Here is a 10,332-nt window from a genome sequence, read left to right as displayed (position 1 = left end):
GGCCCCATCTCTGCCACACCCCCAACCACAAATGCCCCCCACCTCACAGGAACCCAGCCCAGGGTGTGTCTGGCTGCACCTCACCATGGGCCCTGACACTCAGGCTACCACGGGACAGACTTGCCTGACCTCAGGCACAGAGCTGCTGGCAGGTGAGCTGCCAGCCTTCCCAAAAGAACCAACAGCACCAAGCAGGGCCCCAGCTCATAGCCAAGAGGCGAGGATTCTTGGGACACGATTACGAGAAAAGCTACGTGGGTGCCTGTTCTCAGTGGTGGGACAGAGTCCTCACGGGCCGGCGTTGGCATGAAGGGGTTGATTCAAGGAGGCTGGGCAGCTCACAGCAGTCTTGCGAGGCCAGAGGACCAGGCATGGATGTGGCCACCAGGAACACACAACTGGAGACACGTCCACCGCCCATGGCTAGTCCAGCAGAGACCCCACTGCTTCTCACAGATCAGGCAGAGAATGGTGTCAGAGCTCCACCAAAGCTGCCCCTGGGACACTGAAGCCACTGTCACCGGCGCACTGGCCAGAAGACGTCCCCTGCCCACCGAGGCGTCCTTCCTTCCCTGCTGCTCTCAGCTCTTATGCAGGCCTCTGACCAGCCGAGCCAGTTCACACGGCCATGCCGGCACGCCAGGGAGTCTGGGAAAAGCAGCTGTGGGATTTCATCGCGGGAAGGAGGGCTCTCAGTGCGGGAATGACAAGCTCATCAAAAGATGTTGGGCAGCCGTGAAGAGCAGGCGTCACCTCTGCTCGCTCACAGTGTGCCTTCTTATCCACAGGCACTGAATGCCGGGCCCCGGGGTGCTAACTTTGGTTTCTGTTTAGCCACCCTAGTCTGTGGATTAATGTCCAGTCCTCCAACAGTAACTGTGTCCTCGCTGTCCTCGCTCCCCATTTCCGTGGAGCTTGCCACCTGCAACCACCTTGGTATTGATTCCTGTACTGATTGGTATTGCTGGTTGAGAGCAGCTGCATCTACTCCAGCTAGCATGATAAAAAGGTGTTACTGGAGGACGCTGGGTGGCTCAGGTCATCTCTAGGACGGCCGGAGAACCAGGCTGCGATGCCTCACAATGGGAAACGTCCAACGCAGCCAGGAGATGCACCCAGCCACCCTGCAGGACCATTCTAGCACCTTCCTCCGCCACCTGCCGCTGGGCAGGATGGCAGGTCAGTCTCCCTGTGTGTGTCCACCACCTCAAATTGCTCCTTCTGCCCCTGGACTGACGCAGGATCACCTGGGAGGTGTTGCCGGGCCACGTACCTCCACCCCAGCTGCGAGGCGATCTTGATTGTTGTGATTACATTTCACATTGACCGGGCGGTACTCCCAGTGCAAGGAACCATCAGTGAGGTGAGCCAGTTCCTGCTATAGGCAGGCGCCTGGGCACAATCTTGCAGGGACCTCCGAGGAACCGTGTAGAAATTTCCACCTAACGTGTCCCACGGAGGGGCAGGAGAGCTCGGTATCTCTCAGCCCACTGCCATCTCTCCGTGGCTGAGGGCTGTTCTGGATTTAACCCCCAGCCTCTCTGGGCTGCCCTGTCCACAGGCCAGGCTGGCTCCTGGGGCACCGAGAAACGCCCGAGGCGGAGAGCAGAAATACGGGTGGTTGAGGTGGGAAGCAGTGAGTGTGTGACTTGGAGGTGGCCAAGGACACCTGCTGCCCTGCCCTTGACCCACCCCTCCATCTCCATCTCGAAGTTCGCTCCCCTGCGACTGCTCATTGCAGACCCCTGTAGACTGGCTGATGCTCCCATCTCCCCCCCCCCCGCCCCCCCGTTCTCCTCTCCACTGCAGATGGTCCTTCCCCTCCTCCCTCTGGATGGCTTCTGCCAAGAGCGCTTCCACCAGCATCGGCCAAGACCAAAGTCACTTCTCCAGCCTCATCCTGTTTGGCCTCTTGGGCCATTCCCCGGAAAACACCCTCTCTTGGCTTCTCCGACCTCACTCTCCTCCCCCCCTCCCCTCTCACTGACCGCTGTTTCTCGACCCCCTTGCTGTCCTCTAATTGTGGGGTGCCCCAGGGCCCTGGGCCCCTTCTCTTCTCCTTCTACCTTTCTCCAGGTGATCTCACCTGTAGGCAATGCCTCTCCAGCCCTGAAGGCCCCCAAGATTCCAGACTTGCAATTGTCCAGCTCTGTACAGGAAGTTTCCCCCTGATCACCCGAATTCCACGTGGCCGGCACAGGACTCCCCGCCCCCTCCATTGCTTGCCCCTCCCTGGGCTCCACTTCAGTAAATGGCTCCAGCAGCCACCAGGCTGCACAACCCACAGTCTGGGGGCTATCCTCCATTCCTCTCTCCCTCGCTGCACCCGAGTCCTAGCCATGAGGAGTCCTGGCACCTTCAAAGCACAGCCCAGACCATCCCCCGACTCTTGCCGCCTCCCCGGCCCTGGCCCTGGCCACTCTGTCTCTCTCCTGCAATGGCTCTCTGTCCCCCCAGGCCGAGGCCCAGCGCCGCTCAGAGGCTCTGCACCTGCGATTCTCTGTGCCCACAACACTCCTCCCCTGATTTCAACTGTCTTCTCCTTGACGTTCACGTCACGGCTCAAATCACACCTCTTCAGGGAGGCCTCCCGGACCACTGCTTCAAATGTCCCCATCCACACCCCGCAGTTTGAGTTCTCTGCTCTGGTTATTGGGGCAGTTTTCCCATTTATGAGCTTATTGTCCACTGCCCCAGCCTGCACACACGCGTGTGTGCACACACACGCTAGAATGTAGGTTCCGTGTGAGCAGAAGCCTTAGGGGTCCTGCTCTCCACTGGACCCCACACCCCAGCCCAAGGCCAGGCCTGTGGAAGGCACCCATGGCACCTCCAGCAGCCAGGTCCTCGGAGACCCACACAGTGGTGGGCGTGCCTTTGCCCATCACCCTGATGGGCCAGCCAGGGCCCCCGGGCGCCGTGGACGTGGGACAGGCTGGAGCACCTGCTGGAAGGAAAGAGCCTCCCACTTCCAGGGACTCTGATTGCAGAGCCGACCGGCCCTCTCCAGATGTTGGAACCAGCAGGACGTCTGATAAGGGTCCTTTCCGCCGACATCTTCCAAGTGCCTGCTCGGCTGGCTCTGTAACATCCAAGGAGAGAGAAGGAGCTTCGTCCAGAAAGGCCTGTGCCTTCATCTCGCTCTTCCCTCGGCAGCCTCCAAGCCTCAGTGTTGTCATCTGTGAAACGGGCAGAGAGGGGCTTGTCTCGAGGGTGATGGTGACAACTGGCGTGTCCACGACGCTCCCCCAGGGCCTTGTGCTCAGACCATGTGGAGCCGAAGCCTGCCCGTCCCTGGCCTCCAGACGGCCCGGTCAGGCGAGCACGAATGGGCGGAGGAGACGGCATGGCCAGCCTCGCCCACTGCCTCTTCTGGACTCGGTTTCCTCCTCTGTAGGAAGGGGCTCCGAGGCCACACAAGACGACACAGAGCTTCCCAGGGGAGGAGGATGTGACGTGCTATAGCCGGACATAACCAGCCATCGGCAAGAGCTCACCTTACGTGGAACAGGATCGATGGCCAGGGAGGGAAGGAAAGGAAAAAGACAGAAAGTCTGAGTCTCCACGCTCCCGGCTTGTTTATTCCTGTGACGAGAAGCAGCCCTGTCTTTTTACGGAGTATCAACTTCTTTCACATACATGGCCTCAGTGGCTTCCATGAAAAACCCCTTGAGTGACTTCGGGTGAGCAATGTCACCGTTTCACAGTTGGGAAACTGAGGCTCAGAGAGCCAGAGTCAGGAAGGCGAGCACGGTGTTACCAAAACGGCTAAAATAAAAAACAGTGCAAACACCAAATGCTGGTGAAGGTGTGGAGACGTCCGACGCCTCGGGTGCTGCTGGCGGGGTGGAAAACGGCGCAGCCACTCTGGCGGAGGGTCTGGCAGTTTCCTTAAAAACTAATCATGCCACCACCACGTGACCCAGCAATTGCACTCCTGGGCATTTATCTCAGAGAAATGAAAACGCATCTTTGTGCAAGAACCTGTGCACGAGTGTTGACAGCAGCTTTGTGTAATCACCGAAAGTCGGACACAACCGCAATGTCCTTACACAGGTGAGCGGCTGAGCAAACTGTGGTCCATCCACGCCATTGGCCCTCCTCAGCCATTGAAGGGCTGGGCTGTTGATGCCTGAAAGAGTCTGGACAAATCTCCAGAGAACTAAGCTGAATGAAAAAAGCTAGTTCCTAGAGGTTGCATGCCGTGTGACCCCATTTGCACCACCTTCTTGCCTGACGCGGTTGTGGAGATGGAGAACAGATGGGTGGTTGCTGGGGTTCAGGCAGGAGTAGGGGTTGCAGGGAGGCACCTGTGGGAGGGTCCTGGAGGTGACGGGCTGCTCCTGTCCCAGGGCATCAGCGTCAACCGTCGGCGTCAACGCTGGGGAGACGGTGTCATGTGGTCGTGCAAGATGTTCCTGTTGGGGAGACGGGGTTGGGGGTGCATGATCTCTCTGTGGTCTGTCTTACAACTGCGTGTGAATCTACAGTGAGCTCAAAATACAGAGCTGGATCACAAGAAGCAAAGAAAGAAAGGACGCGCAGCCGAGGAGTCAGGATCAGGCTAGCGGCAAGGCCGTCCTGGCTCCTGGGCCGTCCCTGTCTACACTTGTGTGCTGGGCACCCTTCCTCTCTCAGTGTGGTGCGCTCACGTGAGTGTGTGTCTCTCCACGTCTGTAAGACAAAGAGTCTGTGTGAGGCGGGCACCCTGGGGCCACCAGGTGTGTGTGGAGAGCAGAGACATTAAACGTGCCTCGCAGGGTCATCTGAGAACCTTCCTGGGGAAGCGAGCCCTCCTTCTAGAAAACAATGGAGAAAATCGCTCCTTCAATCAGAGCCATTCATGGGGCTGTCAACCCTTCGAATCTCACATCCCCGGTCCAGTGATCTGATTTTCCTGGGCTGCTGCGCCCACCCCCTGCCCCAGGGACAAGCCCCACAGCTGGAGTCTCTCGCCTCCTTGGTCCACACTTCATGCTCCTAACCCAGGGGGAGAATTAGGGGTGCACGAGACAAAGCGGGGCTGTCAGAGGCCGTGGGAAGGAGCCCTCGCAGCCACGCGCTGCCCCTGGGGACGTTGTAAGTGATGCCTGTGTTCCAGCGTGTTCCCAGCCTCCTGAGCAGCTGACGGCAGAGGGAAGCTGTGTGGAACTTGGCAAAGGGTCCCTTTCCAGCCTGCCCGGGGCCCTGCTGCCCGTGAGAGAGGCCGGGCTCTCCTCAGGGCACCCTGAGCCCCCAGGAAGGCTGCTGCAGCGCCCACCTCCACCGAGGAACAGCCATGCTGGTCACGGGCTATGGCGTCCTCCACCTGCTCCCTGCCCTCAGGCCACCCGGCGAGGCTGCCACTGTCCTCAGCGGAGAACTGACAGGATGGGGCACCCTGGAACAGAGGGTCCTGGCGGCCTGCACACAGCCCTGCGGGTACAGCCCACTGGACTCAAGTCAGGGGATCATCCCTCTCCGTGAAGAGAGGAGACCAAGTGTCTCAGGGGCCAGAGGAGGTGGGAAGACCCTTCCCTGGGGAGACTCCCACCTCCGGGACGGGGCACGACTTCACACACATCCTTCTGAGATGGAGGCTGAAGGAGACTTGACACGCTGAGGGGAGGGTGATGGGAAGACGGCAGAGAGATTCGACGATGCCGTCCCTGAAGCCCGGGGTGGTGCGGCCACAAGCCAAGGAGAGCCTGGGGCCCCCAGGAGCTGGAGGGGCCGGGAACACGTCCTCGCCTGGAGCCTCCCGAGGGAGGCTGGCCCTGCCGACACCTTGATCTCAGACTTCTCTCCTCCAGAGTGGGAGAGGACGCATTTCTGTGCATTCGCCACTGGTTTTGCAGTCCTTTGTTTCAGCATCCGCCCTCTGCGCTGCCCAGCTGTGCGTCGGGGCTGGACACTGTTACCTCTGCTGCAGGTGCCTTGCTGGGCTGTGGCGAGGGTGAAGAGAGAAAACACCTGCAAAGGGGCTGGCGCAATGTGGCTCACGGCCGTGCTCGCTCAGCGACACCATTGCTGCCATCACGTAGCTGGCTCCGCTCCGGCGTCGCGTGGTGCTGGATGAGCACATGGCACTGCTGCCCGTGGCAGCCCCTCCTGTGGGTGCCATGGCACACTGCTCACACTGGGCACTGGGCCAGCCTCCACCGCCTGGGGCCTGCAGCCGCTCCTCTCAGACCTGCACACCCCTGCGGCCCTCCTCCCACCCCTCGCCCTCCCCCCCACCCCGTGGACCCTGCCTGCCCCTGGGAAAATGCCAGCAGCCTGGGGAGGGGCAACGTCTGACTGTTCTCTGTTGGGTCCTCAGCCCTGACTCGGCACAGAACTGAGGCACGGATGTGCAAGTGAGCCAGTGGCAGGTTGCTAAGCCGCTCACCATTGGTCCCAAGGCGAAAGAACAGTGTTTACATGTGTCTTAGTCGGAGCTCTCCAGAGAAGCAGAGCCCATAGCACGTTATATGTGTATATAGAAAGAGACTTATTATAAATAAGAATTGGTTCACACGATTCATGGAGGCTGAGAAGACCCAAGAGATGCCGTCAGCCAGCGGGAGACCCAGGAGCGCTGATATTTCAGTTCAAGCCCAAAGGCATGAGAGGACCCGTGTTCCCGGTCAGGCAGTCAGGCAGGGAGAAGTTGCCCCTGACTGGCGGGAGGGTTGAGCTTTTTCTTCTATTTAGACCTTCAACTGATTGGGTGGGGCCCACCCACGTTGGGGAGGGCACCTGCTTCACTCAGACCACCGATTCAAATGTTAACCTCATCCAGAGACTCCCTTGCAGACACACCCAGCGTAATATTTAACTGGATTTCTGGGCCCCCTGTGGCCCAATCACCTTGACACATAAAATCCATGATCACACCAGGTGAGGGTCGTCGGCGTGTTATTAGTAGTAAGTGGCATAGACACTGGCAAACGATGATTAAACATTAAACATCATTCGATGCCCCAGGCCTCCCCTCTGACCTCTGCCCTCTGCCCTCAGTGCTCAGGAAGGTTCTCGTCCAATTCTCCGCTGCTGAGACGGACCGTCCCCCTCAAGTCCTCTGAGGACCAGAGAGGATGGAGCTCTGGGAGCAGGTGCCTCCTTTCCGGCTTTCAAACACTCACAGACCTGCTAAATCATTAAGTGACTATGTCCCACCAATCAGTTACGGACCGGATATGACGTGAGGCCCCGCGACCAGCCTCGCCCTGACCAATGCCAGGCTGGTGGGCGGTTCTGAGGGTTTCAGCTCCTCACTGACAGGAAAGGGGCGCTCAGCTCAGCTTGAGGACACTTGTCAAACACCAGACGGCTTCTCCTCGTCGCTCCCTCCCGTTCCCGCGTCCAGGAGGCGCTGGTGAGGGCTCGCAGGAATGTAAAGAGGACGCACAGCCGGAGCTGTAGCCGCTTTCCAAGGATCTGGCTTTCCTTCAATACATACACACACATGCACACACGCACCAACGTGCACAAGCACACGCGTGCTCACATGCACACAACTCCCAACCCCGTGAGCCGCAGGAGGGACCTGTCTGGAAAGGAGGCGTTCCTGGGGTGCCACAGAGCAGGGGCCGACACGCAGTGAGGCCGAGACATTAAGCACACAATGGGGAAGAGTCCTCCACCACGTAGAACTGGGACTTCAGGGTCGTCCAGCCCGAGAGGGCAGGAGCAGGACCCGTGCGCACCCGTGTTCCCATCACCACGTGGAGAGGTTCAAGTCTTCCCTCCATCCAGAATGACTTCCTTCCCCTAGCGCATCTCCCAATCCCATCTGCCAGCGGCGCCACCTCCTCCTAGAAACCTCCCCAGGTTGGAATCCCCTCTCCCTCCCTGGAGCTCGCTCTGCATTTCGCCCAGACCCCCCTGGTGCAGTGACTGCCTTGAATTATGGTGCTCAGCCTCCAGCTGGGTCTCCCGGCTGCTCCTTAGCACGTGGAGCCCAGCTCCCTTCGCTCGGCCAGTCCCATCCCCACCCCACCCTGGCACAGCACTTCGTAGTCGGAACTTAACGATGTGGATTAAGGCTGCTCCAGCTAGAGAAGCCCAAGGTGACCTGGCCTACATGCCAAACTATATGACCCGGTGGATTTTTTTTATGGTATGAATTAGGGCTGCCCCAGGGAGAGAAGCCCAGGGCATCCCCCCCTACATGCCGATCTATATGGCCAGATTCGTATCTAAAGTTATATGACCGCACAATAACCAGACCCCATCTGCACTGAAATCATTTAATGACTTTTTACATCATCTTTTCTTTTTCCAGTAAAAATAAGTCACGTACCCTTGCCTTATAAAATTAGCCCTAACCCTCAACTCAGGGCAGCAGCAGGAGCTCTGCCTGCCCATGGGTCCTGTCCCCACGCGGCAGCTCTGCCTGCCCATGGATCCTGTCCCCATGCTATTCCACACTATTCTCTAAATAAAAGAGCACCACTGCCAGATCTTGAGAGTCCAAGAAATCTTTCTTTCGACTCCTCAGCTCACCGACCCCGCATCACTTAATACTTAATGTCACGCAGTCTCAGTGGCTCCTGCCTACCAACAACGTAACCGTCTGAAGAGTGAGGGTTTCACTGGCTCGTTGCAAACCCGGACTCCACCCAGCCAGGGTGGGGCACGGTCTGAGTGACGGCTTCCCTGTGCGAAGGTGACGGTGACCTTGAGAGAGGCAGAGTCACAAATGGAGCAACAGTGCCTTCAGGCAGCCTCGGCTCCCTCCTCCCCTCCCAGCCCCCAAACCCCCCCCCCGCCCCCCCGCCCGCCTGGCCCACACACCCCGCCCAGGGAGCCGCAGGACCCACAGGGACCCACTCGGTGGACACAGAGGCTGAGGCGCCCCGAGTCACACACATGTCCACCGGCCTCACGGTGGAGGGGGACCAGCATCCAGACCCCCAGCGTGGTCGGCGCCTTTTCCACAGCATCCCGCTGGGGTTTGCCATCAGCAAACGCGGGGACTGACATTTTACCTGAGCATCACAGCTCTCCAAGCGCGGTTCCATCCATTGTCTGCTGTGGACCCCCCGACTCTGCGAAATGGCATTTATAATAGAGAGGTCAGCTGTCAAGAGCAGCACAGAAAGGACGCCGCAGAGCTCGCCCGAGGGGTCCAAGCCTGGGGCCCTTTCAGATCTCCCCAGACCCTCGACATCTCCAAAGGCTCCCCTTAGACGTGCTCACCTGTGGAGGCAGCACACGGATTACTCAGCCCTCCTGTAGGGAGAGGTCTCCATTTCCACGGCATCAAGACTGACCCCATTCCTGCCTTCCGCCCGCCACCCCGGCAGCGCAGACGCTTCCTCCGGGCTCAGCCCACCAGGTCCTCCGGGACGCCCCTAATGGTTACTCAGACACAGTTGGCGAGATGCCTGCACAAGCACCAGCGATGACAACCGTGCCAGGAGCCGGGCGTAATCACGGCTCGGGTCTAATTCAGGAAAAACAGATCTGACTTCGGGTGACAGCGTGCCAGTTCTGAGAGGATTGTAAGTGCCCGGTGGTTCTTCTGTATATGGTCTGATCACAGCCCCCGTTCCTCTGATTACCCCCTTGGGACTTTCTGAGCCGAGGTCAGAGCCGGATGACCAGACAGGGCATCTGTGCCCTGAGTTACGAGCGGGTGGGCTGCACCCCGAGCGTCACTGTGGGCCCTAACTTCTCCAGGAAAGACGTCTCAGAGCCACAGCCTGCCGTCTGCACAGGGGGCTCACAGGGACCCTTTTCTTGTTTCAGATCCCTTTGGGATCCTATTAGCACTGACTCAGAGAGTCCAGCACCGACAGATGACTTAGTACAAACAATAGCATCTAAGGGCCTTGTTGGGACTCCCTGTCTCTCTTCCTCCTCATGTTAGGAGCCCAAACGCCACCCCCTGAAATAAATGTTCCACAGGAGGCAATTTTCCAGCCAGCATCCACCGGCACAGCCTGCTCTGTGCCCTGATGGTGGCAAAGCCTCAATCCAGGCTTGGCAGCCGGCAAGGACCAAGTCTTTCCAAACGAAGCAATGTTTGTTTTTAATTACTGAATTAACTACTGACATCTTTGCTCAGCTCCCCCGCACTGGGGGGCTTAGTGCCAAAGACACTGTAAGCCCTCGGAGCCTGCATTTCTCTGGGTGAACATCTTGCCTGGCATTGCAGCCCGGCCCTCCCTAAACAGACACGGGGCCGCCCAGAGAGTGCAGGGGCTCGGCAGCCGTGGCCCAAGGAGGTGGCCGTGGGGCCAGCCCCACAGAGCTCCGCAGGGCCAGGGGGATTTCTCAGGGTGCCCAAGGGGAGCCACGCTCTTGTCGGCCCAGTGGGAGCTGGCCCTGGCATCCTGACCACACAGCCACAGGGATAACTGA

This window comes from Equus asinus, chromosome 10 (genome assembly GCF_041296235.1).
Source record: "Equus asinus isolate D_3611 breed Donkey chromosome 10, EquAss-T2T_v2, whole genome shotgun sequence".
NCBI lineage: Eukaryota > Metazoa > Chordata > Mammalia > Perissodactyla > Equidae > Equus > Equus asinus.
Note: the sequence above shows the minus strand (reverse complement) of the source record.